Genomic DNA, 22,271 nt, shown 5'->3' on the forward strand with positions numbered 1-22,271 from the left:
GTGATAAATCACAGGATTTGGAGTGTAACTCCAGTGACTTGCTGGTTGAGGAATTCTGGGAAGTACAATCTTAGGAATAAATGTTTTCTAGTAATGGGCCTGAATCAATCATTGAGCTGGAGAAGAAAGCAACACAGGTCTGTCATTGGAGCATTGACTCTGGCTCTAGACACAAATGTCCCTTTTACTTCTGCAGTCCTAGGATCAAGTCTGTATGTCTGGAAGTTACTTACCAAAAACGATATCATCCCAGTAAAAGCTTCGGCTAGGGTGTATGCAATGCTTCCATATATGCAGTTATTTTGATCTCTTCACTGTGAGAGAAAAAGAAATGTACAACCCGGATGCCTCATTTTTTGCTCCTGTTGTTTCTAAATTCTGTCATTTGTTCAGAAAAACAGCTAAAGATGGGTTTTTTTTGCTTTTGTTTTTAAACAGAGGTGAGAATAGTATTGTTTGAACCAATGCTATATTGCCACAATGAGACTGGAATTATCCAGCCACTATTCCAGTCTACCTTTGGAATTTTGCATTGCCTGATAAGAGTTCTGTGGGAAATTTTAAAAAAATTAGCAACAGAGGTTGTCTCACAAAGACAGACCATCTTTCTTTATCTGTGTCTCTTGTGTTAACATCTAGAATTTAATAAAAAAAGTGGGTGTTTTCCGCTCTCAGTTACTAGATTTCAGAGCTGTTTGTTAAATCACAGTGAGGTCATCTAAAATCATAATTATGTGCTGTGAAGTTCATTCCAATTATCTGTGCACTGTTAAGTCCATTGGGAAGGTGTTTGAAGGTCTGTGTTCAAGAACTGGGTGGCTCAGTGATGAAAGCCAGGCAAGACTGGGCAAGGGCAGCCTGAGGGAGAAGGAGTTCACCAACCTCGTCAAGGAGCCACATTACTCATAAGACGTTTCTCTTATGTCAAAAAAGCCCTTCATGTACATGTTCATTTATTTATTATGCGGTCACAGACCCAAGTTAAACAAGATGTTTGACATCAGCCAGCAGGGATTCCTTATTGGCCTTGGGTAGAATCCTACTGTATATGATCAAAATTCTCCTAATTTGGCATCCTGTTTGTCACATTAGCCAACCAGAAACCTGCCTATAAATGTGCCATGAAGACAACCATTCTTCAGGGTTTAGGGCCAGAAAGAGGACATTTTCCTACGTGACCCAAAAGACAAGATGCCTGTCCCTGTTCTACCTTCAGCAGCGCAGCCGTTTAATCGTGCTTCAGATTTAGCCATTGGGGCTACAGCTCACCTAGAGTGATCATGTGAGAAGGGTCCGGGACAGACTATGTTGAGGACACTGCTTTGTCTTCCAGAAGAGGGGGAAAGATGCGGACCTCCTGTTTGAGGGGACTGCCTTGCTCAGACTGATGCTTGGGACAGCATGAGGCACGACTCATGGCAGATACACAGAGGCTTCTCACTCCGTCACAGCTCCAAACAGACAGCAAATCCTAGACCTTAGGCTCTCTCAGCACTAATGATTTATACACGCAGGATCAAGAACATGTTAAAGGATAGCTGGTAGTCAATCCTGACAGAATTGCATCTACCCTCCCTAATATGTGGTATCAGGTGGGCTGCAGGTAAGGTCTGGCAATGAATTCGTTTAGATGACTATTCCTTGGGTCTGCTGCAGAGTTTTGTTCCCAACAGTGCCATCAAGTAACTGGGACTGTAACAAGCCGTTGTTAGTAAGTAGGTGTCAGTATTTGGAGTAGCCTTTCCGGTCATTGTGGACAAGAATCAGGATCAGATAATAGCAACAGATAAGGATATCCTAGATCAAATAGAATGCCGGCTCCTTTGCGAAATGTGTGTCAGATCATATAAAAAAGGAATTTGGATTACAGGTTCCTTAGGACGCCATTGTCTAACATAGGTTGTCTAACATAGTTGTGGGAAGCATGAGGGTGAACAAAGTACAGTACGTGCTGCCTGCTGAGTTCAGTTTTGCAGCTACCACTGTGATTATCTTCTCTGTGTTCAGCACACTCTTTTTTAAAAATTTCCTCCCAAAATTGACCTTGTTGTGCCATTATGTTCCAATTTGTAAAAAAAATGTCCATACGCTTAAAGTAATTAATCCAGTTCCATTAAGCTTGAATCCACTCTCCGATGTAGAGAATTTTCCCCGCCTAAAGGCTCAAGGTCCCATCCAGTTCAGCATCCAGGATACATTTTGTAAGTTCCACTTTGGCTAAATTAGGCTTTCTAGGGTTAATTTGTCTGTACAGTTCTGTCCTTAAAGAGAAAGGGAGTTCCAAACAGTCATAGAACATTCAAGGCCACTGAATCTAGGCATTTTGCCAGTGCCTTCGATAGCTGTTTCACATAGCATAGACAGATTTTGTTTTCCATATTTGTTATCATTAGTGTTTTCAGGAGAAAAAAATTCTTAAGTTTTAATACCGAACGTCCTTCCTTTAAGTATAATTTGGTGTCTTCTTAATGCCCGGTTTATTTTCTTTGTGTCTCCCTCCATCTTTTCCTCTCCCCAGCTTCTCTGCAGCTCAAGCCATGAGACGCTGTTTCTGCTGTAGAAGTTCTCTTGTCCAGGGATAGTAAACAGATACAGTTTTTAAAGATGTTTCTCGCCCGTTTGTAGCACGATGTTAATTAGGCTGCTTTATTGCTTCTTCATACCTGGCTGCCGACGACTTGCAAGCAAGCTAGTTCAGCTGCTTCTTTCCACCCGCTGGTGGATTGGGAAGTTTCCTGGATGAAACGTTGGTAACCACCGTTCCCCTGTGATCAACAGACTTCTCCTCTGTTTTACCACCTCTTAGGGGTGGTTTGAACCCCCTGGGGGGGTCCCAGATGGGTCAAAATTCAGCCCGGGAAACGGAGGCCCGGCCTCCTGCTGCTGTCTCGTCACACGTCAAGCTGTATAATTTTTTACACCATTTTCAAGTTTGTTTCTCTTATGGCATGCTATAAGTCTGTGTTTCAAATATATGACTAGTTGTTAACACAAGCTAGATCAGCAAATTTTGTCTCCTCATGATTATTATTATTTTGATGCAACTACAGTACGACTCATTTTTCCCTTCCATTATTTGGGGAAGGTCTGTAGCTGAGCAGCAGACCATGGGATTGGTATGCAGAATAGTTCCCGGTTCGACCCCCGGTAACTCCAGGCAAAGCTAGAAAGATTTCTATCTGAAACCCTGAAGAAAAGTTGTCAATCCAAGCTGAACATACCTAGTTAAGTGGTCCAGTGTCCCCCACCCCACCCAATATTTCGGAGGATTATAAATAAAACAGTGCCAATGCTGATGGTGTTCCTTAAAATGAACGATGTGGGGTTTTTAGGTTTTTAAAAAAGGACTGAGCACTTCTATTTTTAGACTGAAGTTAAAAGCAGAAGAGTCCTGCAGTTTATATAACCTGTAAAAGAAAAGTGGTTTGAAATGTATCTGCTTTCAAAGAAGACCAGATGAAATGGCTTTTGCTAATGTGTTAAGTCACGTCTGGAAAAACAGAACTCTTGACTCATTACCTGTTAACAGGAAGATGTATGCAGTTTATCTTCCTTTTTTTAAATAATAAAATTAGGAGAAATTTATCCTGAGGCTGCTTTTGAGAGGAGTTTCTTTGTTATGTTCCATCTACCTTATCTCACATCATTGCTAGGCTGGGCTGTGTTAGGAAACCACAAATTAATCCACAAAGTGCATTTTAAAGGAATTCTTCTAGTTTTAGGGCTCTTCCCCCCCCCTCCCGCCGCTGCCACCTTTCCTTCCTTACATGTTCCAGTATGAACATGCTTTCTGGTTTGCCTGCATTTTACAAGCTAAGGTTCCTGACCTGACATTCTTTGGCTTGTGCATCAAGCATGCGTACATTTTTAAACACACACACGTCTAATGTCAGGAATCTGGCATTAATTTGTTCCCATGACATGTGAGGGCTAGACCACATTTGTGCTCAACTTTTTTTCCCCTCGCACATTTTGAATTGGCAGTTTTGAATGCTGCATCGCTTTTGCAGGACAAACAAGCAGAAGTGGTTTCAAGCTGTTTCTTTGGCTCCTGTTTCCACCAACCCCATTTTCCTTCTTGCTGTCTTGGAGTACTTCCACGAGGGATGGAAAAGTATTTCCCCATCAATATTGGCCAAAGGTTTTCTTCTATCTCTCCTGCCTTTTGACCCAACAATGTAGGGAAGCAATGGTGTGAAGATGCTTCTTCCTGAATAGAATAGAATAGAATTAATTTATTACCGTCAGGTGACCAGCCCATGAAATATATCCATGGCTAAAACATACCAAATACAGTTTAAAAATATACAAACAATTCACAAAACATGTGGCCAAAATACACAAAATGCAGTTCAAAAGTGTATAGCCAATCCATAAAACACACTACATGGTCAAAACACACAAAATGCAATTTAAAAAGTGCACAACAGCATGCACTGATTGTAAAACACAGGGAGAATACAGCACCTCTACAGCTATCCCCCGAGCCATTGTCCCTTCGGTTGGGACCATAACACCTCTCCATGCTAGACAATAAACTACCCCCATGCCAAAACCAGTCTTCCTGGATTTTGCTGCCCACTTCTTTCTATTGCATGCACCCTCAGTCTATTATCACGCTATCCAAACATATATGGGGAAAAGCTTCTGCTCTCTCTCTCTCTCTCTCTCTCTCTCTCTCTCTTGATCAATTTATCCCTTTCAAACCTGAAGAACCGGTATGATGGAATGATTAGAATGCTCTAATGGGACTTGTGAGAGCTTTGGAATATACTGGTACCTAAGCCACACACACAGCTTGCCCTTCCTCAACGGGTTGTAAGAATAAAGTAGGAAAGAAGGGAGTGCCCCATGCCAATCCTGGGTCACCAGAGAAAACACTGCATAGCAATATACAATGTTACAATACATAACAATAAACAATAACGCGAACCATAGATACCTCGCTAGGATTTTGTCAGGCCAATTCTTCTCCTTGAAGGGCCTGCTCCACTTGCAGGTTTTAGGGCTTCACGTTCGCCAGCTGAATACAGGGCATGTATGGCTGGGAAAATGAAAGCTACAGAGCCTTGGCTCTATTCATCGAGATTTGTTTGACGACATATAAATGCTCCACAACTCCCTGCACCAGCTCTTTCATCTCCCTTCTCCTCTGTTCCAACCAGTGTTATTTCCAGCAAGTGTTTATTTTTAGGTGCCAGGGCTGTCGCCATAGTAGCCAGCTAAGCTCGTTGTTCGGGCCCCCATCTGCCTACGTTGGCTCTGTCTGGTGCTCTTTTCTGTATACACAGAAGCCTAATTGTTCCAGATTTCCAAGTTCCCATAAGCACCTGCCTTAACATTGTCTCTGAGGGCAGGGTATATTCTCCAAGTCAGGGGTGCACTTCTGATCCCAATAGGATTTATAGCTGAAATGCAGATTAGCCCTTTGTCTGTTGCTGTCCTCTTGTCTCTGCTGTCTCTCAGAGGCCGCTAAACTGGTTAAATAAAAAGTACCGGGCAAAACCTGAGGTTTCCTATAGCTTGTGCTGAGAGTAGAGTCTGAGAAATGCAGTCTGAGATTATTTATTTGCCTAATTCTTCTTATTTAAAAGAAATGGGCAAAAAATTAACTATTCTTAAATTTATCCAATATATTGGGAGTGGCAGGCAGTGACTCAGATGAATTTGGTTATGCGTAAGGGCAAAAGAAAATCTATATTGTGACAAATTAAATTGATTAAATCAATTATATAATGCTCTCAGAATATTGAGTGAGGTGGAAAGCATGACTGAAGGATGTGAACGAATTTGAGTCATTCTCCTCACGATTCAGAATAAAAATCCAGGATCATCATGAGAGTGGCTTGAGCAAGTTAAAGTCTAGAAAGGACACAAGCTGGTCTCAGTCCTGGTCTGAAAGATGGCATAAAAAGAAGATGGGAAGTGTGGAGAGGAGAAGAAAGCCACACAAAGGGGGAAAGAAACAAGCTGAAAAATAATAGTTTTGTCATGTCTGACTCTTTATGACCCCATGGACTAGATCACGCCAGGCCCTCCTGTCTTCCACTGCCTCCCGGAGTTCAGTCAAATTCATGTTGGTAACTTCCATGACACTGTCCAACCATCTCGTCCTCTGTCATCCCCTTCTCCTCTTGCCTTCACACTTTCCCACCATCAGGGTCTTTTCCAGGGAGTCTTCTCTTCTCATAAGATTGCCAAAGTATTGGAGCTTCAGCAACTTGGTAGCAAATTGGTCTCTAGTTCATCTGCCCCTTCAAAATCCAGCTTGCACTTCTGGGAGCTCTTGTTCCACATAATTGGTCCAGATAGGCGGGATAAAAAGCAAATAAATAAATAAATAAATAAATAAATAAATAAATAAATAAATAAATAAATAAATAAATAAATAAATAAATAAATAAATAAATAAATAAATAAATAATGCTGAAACCTACCTTGTACAATTTTGAGCATAACCTTGCTAGCGTGTGAAATGAGTGCAATTGTATGGTAGTTGGGGCATTCTTTGGCACTGTGCTTCTTTGGGATTGGGATGTAGACTGATCTTTTCCAATCCTCTGGCCACTGCTGAGTTTTCCAAACTTGCTGGCATATTGAGTGTAGCACCTTATGAGTGTCATCTTTTAAGATTTTAAATAGTTCAATTGGAATGCCATCACCTCCACTGGCCTTGTTGTTAACCATGCTTTCTATGGCCCACTTGACTTTACTTTCCAGGATGTCTGGCTCAAGGTCAGCAACCACACTATCAGGGTTGTCCGGGACATCCAAATCTTTCTGGTATAATCCTCTGTGTATTCTTGCCACCTATTCTTGATGTCTTCTGCTTCTTTTAGGTCCTTCCCATTTTTGTCTTTTATCATGTCCATCTTTGCACAAAAGGTTCCTTTAATATCTCCAGTTTTCTTGAACAGATCTCTGGTTTTTTCCTTTCTATTATTTTCCTCTATTTCTTTGCACTTTTCATTTAAGAAGGCCGTCTTGGATCTCCTTGCTATTCTTTGGAAGTCTGCATTCAATTTTCTGTAACTTTCCCTATTTCCCTTGCATTTTGTTTTCCTTCTCTTCTCTGCTATTTGTAAGGCGCCGTTGGACAGCCACTTTGCTATCTTGCATTTCTTTTTCTTTGGGATGGTTTTTGTTGCTGCCTCCTGTACAGTGTTATGAGTCTCCATCCATAGTTCTTCAGGCACTCTGTCCACCAAATCTCGTTCCTTAAATCTGTTCTTCACTTCCACTGTGTATTCAAAAGGGACTTGGTTTTGATTATACCTGACTAGCCCAGTGGTTTTTCTACTCTCTTCAGTTTTGCTATGAGAAGCCACAATCAGCTCCAGGTCTTATTTTTGCTGACTGTATAGAGCTTCTCCATCTTTGGCTGCAGAGAACATAATTAATCTGATTTCGGTATTGCCCATCTGGTGATATCCACATGTAGAGTCGCCTCTTGTGTTGTTGGAAAAGAGTGTTCGTGATGACCAGCTTGTTCTCGTGACAAAACTCTATTAGTCTTTGCCCTGCTTCGTTTTGAACTCCAAGGCCAAACTTTCCTGTTGTTCCTTTTATCTGTTGACTCCCTAATTTAGTATTCAAGTACCCTATAATGAGAAGAACATCTTTATTTGGTGTCAGTTCTAGAAGGTGTTGTAAGTCTTCATAGAATTGGTCAATTTCAGCCTCTTCAGCATCAGTGGTTGGTGCATAAACTTGGATTACTGTGATGTTGAAAGGTCTGCCTTGGATGCGTGTTGAAATCATTCTATCATTTTGGAGATTGTATCCCAGTACAGCTTTTCCCACTCTTTTGTTGACTATGAGGGCTACTCCATTTCCTCTATGGGATTCTTGCCCACAATAGTAGATATGATAATTGTCTGAATTGAATTCGCTCATTCCCGTCCATTTTAGTTCACTGACGCCCAGCATGTCAATGTTTATTCTTGCCATCTCCTGTTGGACCACATCCAGCTTTCCAAGGTTCATCTTACATTCCAGGTTCCTATGCAGTATTTTTCTTTGCAGCATCGGACTTTCCTTTCACTTCCAGGCACATTCACAGCTGAGCATCCTTTCAGCTTTGGCCCCAACCACTTCATTAGCACTGCAACTACTTGTACTTGTTCTCCGCTGTTCCTCTGTACCATGTTGGACGACTTTCGACCTGAGGGGCTCATCTTCCAGCATCATATCTTTTAGCCTTTTGTTTATCTCCATGGAGTTTCCTTGGCAAAGATATTGGAGTGACATTGCCAATTGCTACTCCAGGTGGATCGCGTTTAGTAAGAACTCTTCAGTATGACCTGTACGTCTTGGGTGTCCCTGCATGGCATAGCCCATAGCTTCTCTGAATTACTCAAGCCCCTTCGCCACGACAAGGCAGCAATCCAGAGAAATATAATAGATGACATCTTAAAATGGTAAAAAAAAAACAGTTTTGAAAAAATATTTCAGGAGTCTGTCAGGGAAATACAGATGCAGATTACAGCATCAAGAAATGAAGAAAAAGTGGAGTACTAACTTCAAAATGAAAAGCTAAGAGATGGCCTGGGAGGAAATATGAAAATCCTGTACTTATGGCTGCACTAGAATTGGGTAAAAATTGAAATTAAGATACTGTTGCATTAGCAGTAAGCAGTAAGCTTCTCACCTCTGCATCCCACAGCAAGGGAAATGAATCCTGAGTCTTGATGCATCAGGAAGATTCCTGAAGGCAATGAAGTAAGCAAATGTCTTCAAATACCCTTTAAGCAAGCTGTAAGGAACTTTTGATGCTCCCAGTGCTGTGGTTATGCACTGTAGGGACTTAATCCAAAAAAGAGAGAAAAGTCTGACATGAAATTGCAGGGACCTCTAAGGCAGCTTGCAGTCATTTTAAAAACTAATGTGACTAAAAACATTATGCATTGGCTGGACCTATGCAGAACGTATGATTCATAAGGCTAATCATGGCAGTTTTTTTCAGAAATTAAACATTTTCACACCCTCCCCAAGCTCTCTTGGAAATCCCTTTTCTTGTGGGAAAGATGTTTGGGGCCACTGAACAGGGGACTCTTCTTTCCTTATCCTACCCCATCTTGGTAATCCTTTTCTTAAATTAATTGTCTTAATTAATATAGTAATTGTATTTTTAATGATTATATATATTTTATATTGATTTATTTTATGTTGTAAGCCGCCCCGAGTAAGTAAATAAATAAATAAATAAATAAATAAATAAATAAATAAATAAATAAATAAATAAATAAATAAATAAATTGCTGAAAATTGCTGCTGGCGGTAAAATCCTCCCTGCAGCTGCATTTTTTATAAAATCAAATCCTCCACCCTCCCCTCAATTCTGCTGTCCCCAATGACTTCCACACTACAAAAGTGATCTCAAGGGAGCCTTGCAACCTTCGTGGGGTGGGGCGAGATGGAGAATTTCAATTTCGGAGAAAGTGCCTCAGCTGATGGCCTCATCAGCCTTCTACTGTGCAGCTTTTGGCAACAGGATTCCAGCCATTATAATCTTAAAATACAATCAAACACACAGTACTCTTAAAACCACTTAAGACAATTTAAATCATTTTAAAGGAAGAATAGAAGAACAGTGTCCTTTACAATGAACTCTACAATTCTACATCATACCCAGTGTAAACCCTGTAATTGCGGAGATTGCTGTGCTTTCGAAAGAGAAGGGCCAAAATCCTGTCTGGAGAAGCTACATGCAGAAAATGTAAGAATAGTGACAGCCCCATAAATAGTTATCCTCTCCAGCAGGATGTCTTGTCAAGGGATTGATTGCACAATCAACACCCTGTCAAATGGGGAAAATGCTAACTTGGCGTTCCTCCCTCAAGAATACTCTGCTCTTTTTAGCAGACAACAAGTATTGTGCTAACAAGATTTATTGAAAACTGACATGGTTGCATAATGATGATGCTTAAAAACTTCTCCAAGGTTTTCCTCATCCTCTGTTAGGGCCAGGCCAGCACTAACTCTCTTGAGAACACAACCACTGGAAGCAGGACTTGCCTTTCTTCTCTCCCTCGCCCTACCTGCTGTATTTTCTTTTGGACAAGCATGAAAGAAGCAACAGCATTAAACAGTAATAGATGCTCATGCTTTATTTCAGAAATTGAGTCCTCCCCAAGTGAAGGGACTTAAGAAAAAAAAAATCCCAACTTATTTTGGGTAGTGGCAGGTGATATTTTCTGTTAATGGAAAAAAATTAAGTTTCCCATAAGAAAAGGGGTTGGGTATCACAAAATATGCATGATATCATAAAATAGACTTCAAAGGAAAATATAAATGTGCCAGTTTTGCCCTGTAAATTGTATAAATACACTTAACGCTGTCACAATGCTAGTATTCAATCCAGAGGTGAGACTGTGTGATCCATGAGGCTATAGGTAAACCCAACATGCCTCTAAAATTTGATTTTTTTGGGGGGGGAGGCTCAGAAAGCCACTTTGTGTGCTCTGCCTAGCATGGGAGGCAACTTAGCTATGTTTGGAAGCCCTCACCCTCATAAAGCGAAAGCAAAGCGTGCTGCTTATATACTGCCCCATAGAGCTTAAAGTACTCTCTGGGTGGTTTACAAATTAATTATGCAGGTTACACATTGCCCCCCCCCCCCCCCGGAGATAGGTACTCACTTTACCAACCTTGGAAAAATAGACGATTGAGCCGGCTACCTGGGATTGAACCCCGGGGTTGTGAGCACAGTTTGGACTGCAGTACAGCGGTTTAACCACTGCGCTACGAGGCTCCCCTCATCCTTCTGCAATCTCCATACACATGCACGCACACACACGCAGGCACACACACACGCAGGCACACACACACACACACACACACACACACACACACACACACACACACACACACACACTGCTAGAGAGTGTCAGGATTTTCAGTAAAAAGGAAAATCCCTTTTAAAAAGAAATATATTTTGAGGATGAGTGTGGGATGTGAGACTAGGTGCAGTCACACCTCTGGAGATTCCTGGTTTAATGCATGCAGACATGCTCAGCATTTGAATGAGAGAATTCTAGGAGAACAAAGAAAAACAGTGCATGCAATATAATATATATATCATATCAAACTATATATAAATACAGGAGAAGGCTGATTAATAAGTTGGGGTATTTTTTTTTAATGCTCACCCTTCCTGTTCAGCTTTAAAAAAAGCCTAGTTCCCCCCCCCCCCGGCTCCAAAATTTGAAATCTGATAATAAAACCTTAGGTAGAAATCCCCTCTTTGAATACTGTATATGCTGTCAAAGATATTTATAACACAGCCTAGAGGGAAGCTTTGCCTCTCAAAGGAAATGATCTCATGCAGTTTGGTGGACAAGACGGCCCCTCCAAGCTTCAACATATTGACCAAACTAGAAAGGTTGATTTCTGTTCCTCTCGCCCACTTAAAAAGGAGAACTTTTAAGAGATAACAACAACAGTAGTTGAAAAAGGAGGTTGATTGTGCTCATTGTGTTTTGCTGCAGGGAAATTCAGATGTACAGGATAGGACCCAACCCTGCTGCTGGGTTGCTGCCTCAGCATACCACAGGCTTTTATAGATGGCAGCTGTTGGGCTTCCCACTTTTTATCTTTATTGAAGGAGACTTTGAGCTGACAGTTTCTTACTTTGTCTTGTTCTCCCTTCCACAAATAATTATACAGATTTTGTATTTCACTCAATAAAAAGCTATCATTTATCATTTGTAGCTCTTTGAGCACCCAAAATGGAAAAAAATAAATAATCCAAGATGATTAATTGTAATGGAAATGTAGTCAGTTTTCTCTGCATATTATTTAAGGCAGCATCTGTTCCTGATTTCCTCTATTGTTGTTGTGCACTGATTTATTCAAAAGATGCTAAAAAGAAACATATCTCTTTTAAGAGTGACTGCCTGGAGCCAGCCTCTGACTAATTCAGAAATCTACAGACATATTCTGATTTAAAATTGGTATCATTTTCAGAAAACCCTGGTTTCAAAATAACGTATCAATGCCCATTGTGTTTAATATTTTGATTTTGTTCATCAAAGCTCCTTCTTTCAGCTGTGCTCTGTTGTTTGAGAATTAATACTCTTATCATGCATGACTGAAGATCTATTCCATCACTTAACTTTTAATTATATCATTATGTGACCATAAGTCGGGTCCTGGTAGGACAGAAGACCTCCAACTGTTGTACCTTGTTTTGACTATCATGTTGCCTCTTAAAGAATAAGAACCATTCTTTCTCCATATAGAAAAAAATGAATTTGGAGATTAATTTACAAAATAGCTTGTTATGAAATTAGTTTTTGAAGGAAAGAAGTGCACATATAGGGATAAACACACCAGAATAAAATGCAGAACAGTAAAAAAAAAAACCAGTGTTGGTGTTCCAAAGTTACTTGATTTGTGAAATAGTTTATATTTATATTTTTATTTCTATACTCCCCGCTGATTAGTAAATGTTCAGGTAAATGTAAACTAAATGTAGGCATGTTCAAGCACATTGATTTCAGTGGGCTAGTTGAATTTGGTGTAGTGCAGTGTATTTTATGGGGCACAGAGACAACAGCCTATGAGTAAAGCTATGGCAGATTTCCATTATCTTAGATAATTGTGTTGCTTCTCCCTTCATAGTTCAAAGCTCAGCTCACTTCAGCTCCGTACGTAGATAAGAGAAATGGAGATTATTGGCAGAACTAAAGCATGTAATAGTCCTGTTCCTAAACCTTCCATAACATTTTCACTGGAATTTTTACTGAGCATTCGCGGTTCCTATAAAATGGTGAAATAGATACAGTATTTTGTTTGGCAGTTGTTTCATTTGCAAACTAATTTAAAATAAAATAATCTCTGCCAGAAACACCAAATACCTTCCGAACCAATTCAGTCTGATTGTTGAACAACTGCTTGACGCAGAATGGTGGAAGTATGGAGTACATTTCAGGGCTGGCCCTAGCATTAGGCAAGGATGCCATCCAGTTGCTGCACATTGCTCATCCTGGGAGATGACAGCAAGGTGCTGAAGAACAGAGTCTGTGCCACCCAGCCTGTCACGTACCCTCTAAGTTGTTTGCTGCCTATCCTGTTGCCAGGGTTGAAAAAATAATCAGCTGCCTATGTGGTTGGCATTTGTACATGGAGAAAGAGGAGTGCCATCATGTTCTCTGCCTCAGATTGGTGAAACGTCTTGATGTGGCCCTGGTAAATTTAGAAGAGATGAGTTCTATAAATCTGAATAATACCAGCTGGATTTGTTTTCTGTGTGATCTAATTGCTTTTAAAATGAATAGCATGCTCTTTTGACAATGAGTTCATCTGTAGACTAACATAAAATTGAATATAAGTTGTACACACTATTCTTTATTTTGAATGTTTGAGAATCATGATTGTTACCAGTTCACACTCCAGATACTCAAAGTGACCAGAATGCTATGGCACATCACACCATGCAGCTGTGATGATACAATCAGCCATGGATGTTTGGAGGCAATTAAATGTTTCCTATCTCTCCCCACCAGTTCAGGTTATCCCTAGGGATTCCTTTTGTCCTGAGGAAGCTCTTGGGAGCTGTGGAACTGGGGAGGAAACTCTTTAATGCCCCAAAATTGCTGCTGGCTGTCCTGAGACATGAAAAGGGGAGAAGGAATAGGAAATGTTTAACTCCTCTCAAAAGGCTGTGGATGATGACATCATCAGAGTTCTGTGGTGTAAATTTGCACAACATGATTCTGGACATTAAAATGCATCATCATGGGTGAAGCTGTTGCACATTATTGTAGCAACTGTGATTTCATCATTGTAATCAAGTACTGCTGTACTGCCTTTTACACACACACACACACACACACACACACACACACACACACACACACACACACACACACACACACACACACACACACACACACACACCATTAACTATAAACTAACATTCATTATGATGAAACCTTCTCAGTTTTCTCCATATTTGAGACTCCAACAATGCCTCTGAGGTGGTATGTAGCTTAGAGAAACAAATGTTGTGTGATGGTAATTTCGACAGTCATCAGTCTATATATAGGCGGGCGTTCCGTCGCGGGGACAGCGAGCCCTGGCGAGGAACTGCACAGGGCATCCGCCTGCCCTCCTCGCCTCCAAAGTGGGGGTGTGTGTGGCGTACCAGGCCAGCTGGACTCTTTGCCCGGCGGAGCCCTGGCCGGGGCTCTCCGTCCTGCCCGCATCCATCTGCCTGGTGCGTTGGTGAGGAGGCCCCCTTCTCACCTGAGCTCATGGTCAGTGGACCTGCCGGACCTGCGGCGCCCGCCTCCCCTCGTCAAGGACGTGCTTTCCCAACGGTGTGGCAGGTCCAGACTGGCTGTCCGGACGGTGGCCACAGGTCCCAGGCGAGCACAGAGGCAGGGAGGGGGTTGGCCATGGACAGCAAGAGCCAAGGGGGAGGATAATGTCAATATAAATACATTGGGGGGGGGGGTGAAAGGTAAAAAAGTTCCCTGACCCCTGGTGTAAAATATTTACAGGCTCATAAATAAATAAAGGGAGATGCAGTCTTTGGGACAGCCTGGAGCCAAGCCATTTAGAATATAGGTTAAATCCAGCACTTTGAATTGTGCCCAGAATCAGATTGGCAGGCAGTGGAGCTGCTATAACAGGAGGGTTATGTGATCCCTGTAACCCATCCCTGTTAACAGTCTGGTTGCAGTGTTTTGGACCTGCTGTAGATTCCAAACACTTTCCAAAGGCAGCTCCACATAAAGTTCATTATAGTTATCCAGCTGGGATGTAACCAAGGTTTGTGTCACTGTGGCCAGATCAGACCTCTCCAGGAATAGGCACAGCTGGAACACTCGTTTTTATTGTGCAGATGCACTCCTAGCCACTGCTGAAACCTGGGCATCCATGCTCAGAGATGAGCCCCAAGCTGCACATCTGTGTTTTCAGAGAGAGCACAGCACAAGCTGAATCTCTATTCCTTGATCTGCCTTTTGACTGACTGGGGGAGCACTTTTGTCTTGACTTGATTATGTTTCTGTTTATCACCCTCATCCAGTCCATTACTGATACCAGCGACTGATCTAGAACCAAAAGAGCTTCCTTAGATTTAGATGGAAAGGGGAGATAGATTTGGGTGTCATCCACATACCAGTGACACTGAACCCCCAAAACCTGGACAACCTCTCCCAGCAGTTTCATGTAGATATTAAATAGCATAGAGGACAAAACAACCCTGAGAGACCCCACAGGCCAGCAGGAAGGGTTTTGAACAGGAGACCCTTTGGACCATCTTCTGAGTCCTCCCCTCCAGGAAGGACCAGAGTTAGTGTAGGACAGTGCCCTCAAGTCTCATCTCAGAGAGGATACCATGGTTGATGGCATCAAAAGCTGCTGAGAAGTCCAGTACAACCAACCAGGGAGTCGGCTTTCCAGTGGGCTCTAGTTTGTGTTCAGTCGGATTCACTCTTGAGTTTTCTGCCATGTGTTCATCCCATTTAGTGTTCATAGCATTTACTCCATCATCACCAGCTCCCCGGTAAACCAAAGGGTCCAGTTTGACTCCTCTTCATGAGAAGGGATGCTTGTGAAAGAATGTGTCAACAGCCTGGCCATTTCCCCATCTCGGAGATCAACCAGGGCTTCAACAGAATCACTGCCAAGCTGACGGGAAACTCCCCCAAAAGCCACCAGCAAACCATTTGGATCCAGCAGGCTCCTTGTGTGGGCCATCTTAATAGTTCCTTTACCCCTTCAGAGTCTCTGCGTTTCAGTGAGTCTAAACCCTACTAGATAATGATCTGTCCACAACAACAGAACTGCATAGAGTTTCTTCACACAGAGATGTATGTAAATATGTGAAAGCTACTCTCCTATTGGAAAGGCACATGTCTGTCTATAATGAGATGGAGAACAGGCAACACTCTGTCTTCAACTTGAAGGACAAGACTCAGGGAGAAGAAGCATGTCGAACTTCATTTTTCCTGTTTCTACCTATTATCTGCTCTTATGCATGCATTGTATCTGTGCAGAAATGTTTGGCCAAAGAATATTTGCTTTTTGCCTCTTAGTAACATCCTCTTAGTTTATAACTAGATTTTTTCCTTTGAAGTGCCATGTGACAGAAGTGTTTAGGGTGCAAGACTGCATTTCCAATTTTAATGCTGCTCAACCTCTACAAGCCCACTTCAAAAGTGGGGAGGAAAAACAAAAGATACATTATAAATATGTTTTAAACACATGTCTCAAAAGTTGAGGTATCTGAATTTGAAATTGGAGAGAGATTGGTACACACAATAAAGATACAATTTTGTGTTCAACTCCAGCTCCATCACATAGCCATCTTTGGGGAAGAAGATGGAAAAGATGCAAAGAAGCAAAAGCATTAGATAGAATCCTATTGGCTATTTCATTGGGTGTAAATACAGTGGTTTAAGCTGCAGCAGCCAGTTGCCTCAAGTTAATGGGTCACTTCTAATATTCCTTGTTGCATACTAGGCCACATGACTGATACGCGATAGATAATATAGACAGTGACTCATTCATTAATGTCATTTTGCTGCTTTGATTTATGCCAGTGAGATTGGAGCTACTAGATTAGGTGCAGCGTAAGCTTTGCATGGACAGTAGGGCTTCTTCCATCCACTGAAACATCTGGTCCAGCAGGGGAAGCACACTAACAAAGGTCATTTATTGGTGTCACTTAAAAGCTTCTCCAAGGTATTAGAAGACTTGCTGGTGCAGTGGGAGAGGTGCTACTGGAGACTGGAGAAGGAATGGAAATCACACAAGATTTCATTCTGCGCTCCATCTCAGAGCCAAGCACCAGTCAAGGGCTACTTTCCCTGGCACCATAAAAGCTGATCCACCCAGCTGTAGTGTGAATGTCTGATATCTGCATTTAAAACATTTTTCCTGGTTAGGAGTATTAACGTGGGTAAACACTACATCTCTCATATGGAGAAAGGTGGCCTGATTGTGAAGTGCACTTAGATACTAATTTACTTGTGTAAATTAACTTAATTGAATGCATGCATTAGCAACAGCACTTTTTGAAGGTCCCTGGATACTGTGGAAAATGATATTTCTTTAGGCATGCCTATTTAATAGCATAATACTTTCATAAAAACGCAGGATGGAGGAAAGATGCTTGGGATTCATAGACTAAGCTGTAGGAATAAATGTTTAAATATCTGCTATATTTATGAAGCAGTTCAAAGCAAAACCCATTTAAAACTGCTGAGTGCAATGTTTTTTTAATGTGCAGTTGCTTTCACTCTATTTTGAAAAACAGGACTTTGCATGCTACATTAATACATTTCACAGAAGAATATTCTACCATGTGCCATTCCTGGTGATAGAACACTGAAATGCGTAAAAAAAAAGAGAAAGAGAGGGAGAGGAAAGAGGACTAGAGCATAAAGAGGTAAAAAAAGGGGCAGAATGTAAACGAATTTCCTAAAACTCTGATGTGTTTAAGTGTTGACATTAACAGAACCCAGACTTTAAAATGAGCAATGGCCTTCAAAGCGAATTGCTACTACTGCAACATTGATCCGCAAGGAGAATTTGTAAGTCTAGTGTAACTATTCCTCATTTGGTGCCTTACTGGTTTGCCGGGCCATCTGGGGATGATAGGAGCTGTAGTCCAGCATACTATGAGATCACCACCTGGGCGAATGCTGGTCTAGTAAACTCTAAACTAAACCCAGAAATGTGGCTGCAGTTTCATCTTCTGCCACAGGAACCTCAGCAGTATTAAGGTTTATGTTTGCTTCTCCATAGCATCGGTACAGCCATCAGAAATAAGATGACTTGCGATTGCCATTTTATGTGGAGTATACCCCCATTTTGGTACCTGCCAGTGATGGGTCCCACTGTCCCTACTTTGCAAAGTAAATCACATTAGAGGAGGTCCATTGAATCAGTGGGGAGTTAGTCTGTCAATTCGTCTGCAAGTTTCATAGATTCAAATGGGTCTACTCTAACTGCCAGTTCCATCCAGTGGTGTTGCCACTGCCTTTGTCCTTTTCTTATGTAATAAGTTAAGGGAAATTGCTTTTGTAGGGGAGCTATAACTCCTAGGCATGCTAGGGGACAGATTCTGGGAACTGCAGTTAAAAAAAAAACTTTTCAGGTTCTGATATGAATCATCATAATAGCCCGTTTTGTGGATTGATTTCCCATAGGAACAGATGCACCCTCTCTAGATGTATTTCAACCAGAGACTCTCACCTAAAGCCCACAGGGTTGTGTGTTGTAGATCTTCCTCCTTTGGGAAGAAGAAGGTAGTGGCAGATTATCCCAAGCTTTGCAGGCAAGTCTTCGGCTTAGCAAAGATAATACACAGATTGTGAAAGCAATATCAGGCTCAGTGTCCTGCTGGGATTCCAGGACCAGTGGCATCTTTTTCTCCGGTGGGAAAAGATGCTCTTTCAGGCCCTGGAATTGCCCATAGTCTTCCTGTGTCTCTCATGGATGAAGAGAGAAACTGGCTGATAGTTTGTAAATGCATACAGGTCTATCAAGGCATTGCCTAAAATTTGATCACAATTCCAATGAAATCTGGGTCAATTTTGGGGGCAAGAAGCAGGATCCACACCCATCCCTTGTTGCCTCCTGCTTTCTTTCCTATGTCTAGAATGCAAAACGTACACTCACTTGGATAGATTGCAAGTATCATGTTTCTAAATGCAATGCTATATCTTGACATGATGCTTTTGGGCAAATCACCTTCCATTAAAGGTGGGTACCTTTTTCTCTTTGTTTCATTATGGTTTTAGTGCAGCATTTGGAAGACATTTTCAAATCTCCCCCCCCCCCCTTTTGGTCCATTACAGCTTTTGAAATACTTTCGGCCATGCTGTTATAATGGATACTTTAATACCCTTTCTGCTACTTCATATGTCAAAGGTCCAACAGTTTGAGAACAAAGAGTCTCCGATATAGATGGATATTGCTGCGCTCAATTCCACAATGAATATATTTTTGTCTTGCATGAGATATCAAATCCATAGCTGGCCTTCTTGCACACTGGATGATAATGAGAAACAGCAGATGGTGTGATATGAAAGCAAGATGGGTAGCAACTTGTGGCATTGCCCCAGGCCAGCCTCCACCACAGCTTGTATGTTGTGCTACATCTCACACACACACACACACACACACACACACACACACACACACACACACACACACACACAAAGCAGGGAGATCCTGTCACTTAAGAGATTGTAACATTTTTGTAAAGACCTATTGGATGCCCAGGATGGCCCATAATATTTCTAAATAAAGACCTAAGTGAAATAAAAATAAATAAAAATACAAAAATGAATTCTACTTTGACTTTTCTTAATTTAGATATGCCTATTTAGGTAAGATTTCAGTGTTGGAAGCAATTTCTCTGACCTAAGCATCTAGTTCTACAAGCTCATTATTTTTGAAAAGTACCGTACATCTGTCATCAGTTCTATTTGAAATGAATGGTTTTAATTTAATTTTTACCTGACTCTGACAAATGAGAAATAGTTGGTAATTAGTCTCTTTTGAACAATTATGCATTGCATAGCCTTTTAAAATAGCCTTTGGGATGAATTTAACAAACTATGTTTTTGGAAATTATTGCAATAATATATTTCTTGTTTCATCAAGATTTTAGTTTTTGGGAATATGTGGGTGCTGCAAGGATCTTGATGCTGTTTAACTTGTTCCTAATTTATCTGGATTTAGGGATGAATAAAGGTGAGACCAGCTTTGTAATTGACAACAAATAACATGATGTGGTTAAAACAAAAAAGGACAATGAAATGTCTGACAGATCTGGATGAAACGGCCATTACAATGGCAAGTGGGTTTTCATGAAAGCAGTGTAAGGTGGTGGGGGTTTGATGTGAACTCCACATATATGCTAATCACATATCACATACATACCAGTCTGGTCTCTCTAGCCAGTCACTGAGTAGGAAAATAATCTTGATGCTTGAAGCAGCTGTGAAAAAGTCCTATTCCATTGTGGCAATGCTTGAGAAAGGAATCTTCTTTAAAAAATGCCAGTAGTGCCTTTAAGAAAATGTTAGTAGCTATGTCTTAAATGCTATGTACAGTTCTGGTTGCCATGCCTTAGAGAGAAAATTGTAGCGCTGGAACATGTGGGGAGCAACCAAAATATATATGGTTTTATCTATGTGGGGGGAAGTTGTTAGCTTAAGGAAGGATCTATAAGGAGGGACATAGTGGAGTCTTCCAGAAGGCATCTCATTTTGCAGTGTGCAAAAACGGGAGGGTGGGAAAGATTAGCCTTCGGTTTGATCCAGGAGGGCTCTTTTGACTTCACAAAAGATAATCAGTCATGTAACAAAGTCATTTTAAAGAATGATAGCTCATTTAAAATTAATAAACGAACAGTTAAAATTATCCATTTTAACCATCCGCTTCTGTTAAATGGAGCAGCAATATGTAAAAATAGATTGTGCTTGTTTTTTGAACTTTTTTTAAAAAAGTAGTATAATGCGAGGGGTCAGCATGACTGAACTGGGCTGTTTGTCATGGATTTACTTCAGGACTGCTGGTGTCTGCCTTGGTATCACTTGGCATGTGGCCGTTCGTTTTGGTGTTGTTCACTGTTTGAACAGTGGCTTTGGTTGTGCCGGGGCTACTTTCTTCCTACCTGTCCATTCAACACTGCTGCCTCTTGGGATTCTGTGTGCCCAGTTTGATGGCATTTGTAGCTTTCCCTGGCTTTGTTTGTTTTGTGGCACTGCTGGACAGCCACTCAGAAAGCAACCACGACAGAGCTGTAGCCCTTTATAGAGTTAAGAGTGGCATTCTCCCAAACTCTGTCAAATTGTGAAAAAAAACCTTTGATTACCTCTGTTTTCATTTTAGGAATCTTCTGGACAGGGACACAACATCTATAAAGCATATATTGTATACAGTGGGGTCTTGACTTGAGAACTTAATCCGTATTGGAAGGCGGTTCTCAAGTCAAAAAGTTCTCAGGTCAAATCTGCATTTCCCATAGGAATGCATTGAAAACCATTTGATCCGTATCTGCTCTTTTCCGTCCATAGAAACTAATGGGAAGCTGCTATTCTGCCTTTGACCACTAGAGGGGGATATTTTGTTTCTTTGTTTCTTAGGTCAACAAAAGGTTCAGGGAAGGCAGGGAAAATACAGTCCAGGTAGTCCAGTACCAGGCAGTCTGAAGACTGTCTCCCAATCCACTCTCTAAACGCTGGGAGGAGTGAGGAAGCAGACAGGCACCCTTTTCACTTTCCAACAGTTAACTGAAAGTTCAAATTTTGCACTTTCCCTGCCTCCCACGTGGTTTTTTTCAGTTCTTAACTCAAATCTAAGTATGTAAGTCAAGTCAATATTTTCCTATGAGAGTGATTCTTAGTCAAAATGTTCTTAACTCGAGCCGTTCTTAAGTCAAGACCCCACTGTACATAGGAAAGGCAGCCTCTAATTGTCCAGGTTACAGTGCTCAGTCTCATGTTCTGCTTGAATTAGGAAGACTGGTTTACGTGATTTAATCTGTGCCTGAGTGACAGCTGTTGTTTGCTTGATTGGATTTGCCGTTCAGGTGATTCTGCTTATGTCCTACACAACAAAAGACTTTGGTTCCCTCTTATAATAACAGTAGGGAAGAAGTGCAATTTAGCTGAGCATACCAAAGTAGCAGAATAGGATTGTAAAGTAATGGTGGTGTGGTGTGGTGGAGGAACATCCAGTTGGAAAACAAAGTGGGGTGGCTTTAACAACAAATGCGAAAGAGCAAATTAGTTTTGAAGGTGTGGAAAGAAAGAAATGATGCAATAGGGCAAGGGTGTATCTGTGGGAGGAGAAAAGCAATGGTGGGGAAATAGAAGATTATCCCAGATTGTCATGTTTTGGAAGCACGGATAAGACTAGTATCTTAAATAGTGGTGGAGAAAATACAGAGCAGTGCCATTTTGACAGGAAATACTAACAAAAGCAAAAAAAGGCACTTTAAAGACTAACTGCTGTATTTTAATGCAAGCTTTCATGGAATGTGGTCTACTTCTTGACACATGAGTTAGAATACAGAGACTTCATTCAAGGCTCTCCACAAAAGCTAACATTAAAATATAGCAGTGCCACAATGTCTTTTTTTTTCCTTTTTTTTTTTTGTATTTTTTTGTTGAAATGCTTGTGCAGTCTAACATGACTACAACTCCAAAAATGATGCCTATATAGAGCAATGACTAGGAGCATCACCTTTAAGGACTGAGCATAAGTATGTAACCTCTGTTTTGGAGGTATCCTGGACA

The 22,271-nt window shown here is 41.2% G+C and overlaps 1 protein-coding gene and 1 long non-coding RNA gene across 4 annotated transcripts in view; one reads left to right on the top strand and one right to left on the bottom strand.

The window, feature by feature from the left end:
- Nucleotides 1-22,271, top strand: part of BICD2 (BICD cargo adaptor 2) — a 118,029-nt gene that overhangs the window by 73,049 nt on the left and 22,709 nt on the right. The gene's annotated exons all lie outside the window — the stretch shown is intronic.
- LOC140704379 (uncharacterized) lies at nt 3,107-5,155 on the bottom strand. The gene is made up of 2 exons (XR_012083547.2): nt 4,943-5,155; nt 3,107-4,210 (listed from the first exon to the last, which is right to left on the bottom strand). It is a non-coding gene; the product is annotated as an uncharacterized LOC140704379 (long non-coding RNA).

This window comes from Pogona vitticeps, chromosome 2 (assembly GCF_051106095.1).
Source record: "Pogona vitticeps strain Pit_001003342236 chromosome 2, PviZW2.1, whole genome shotgun sequence".
Lineage (NCBI taxonomy): Eukaryota > Metazoa > Chordata > Lepidosauria > Squamata > Agamidae > Pogona > Pogona vitticeps.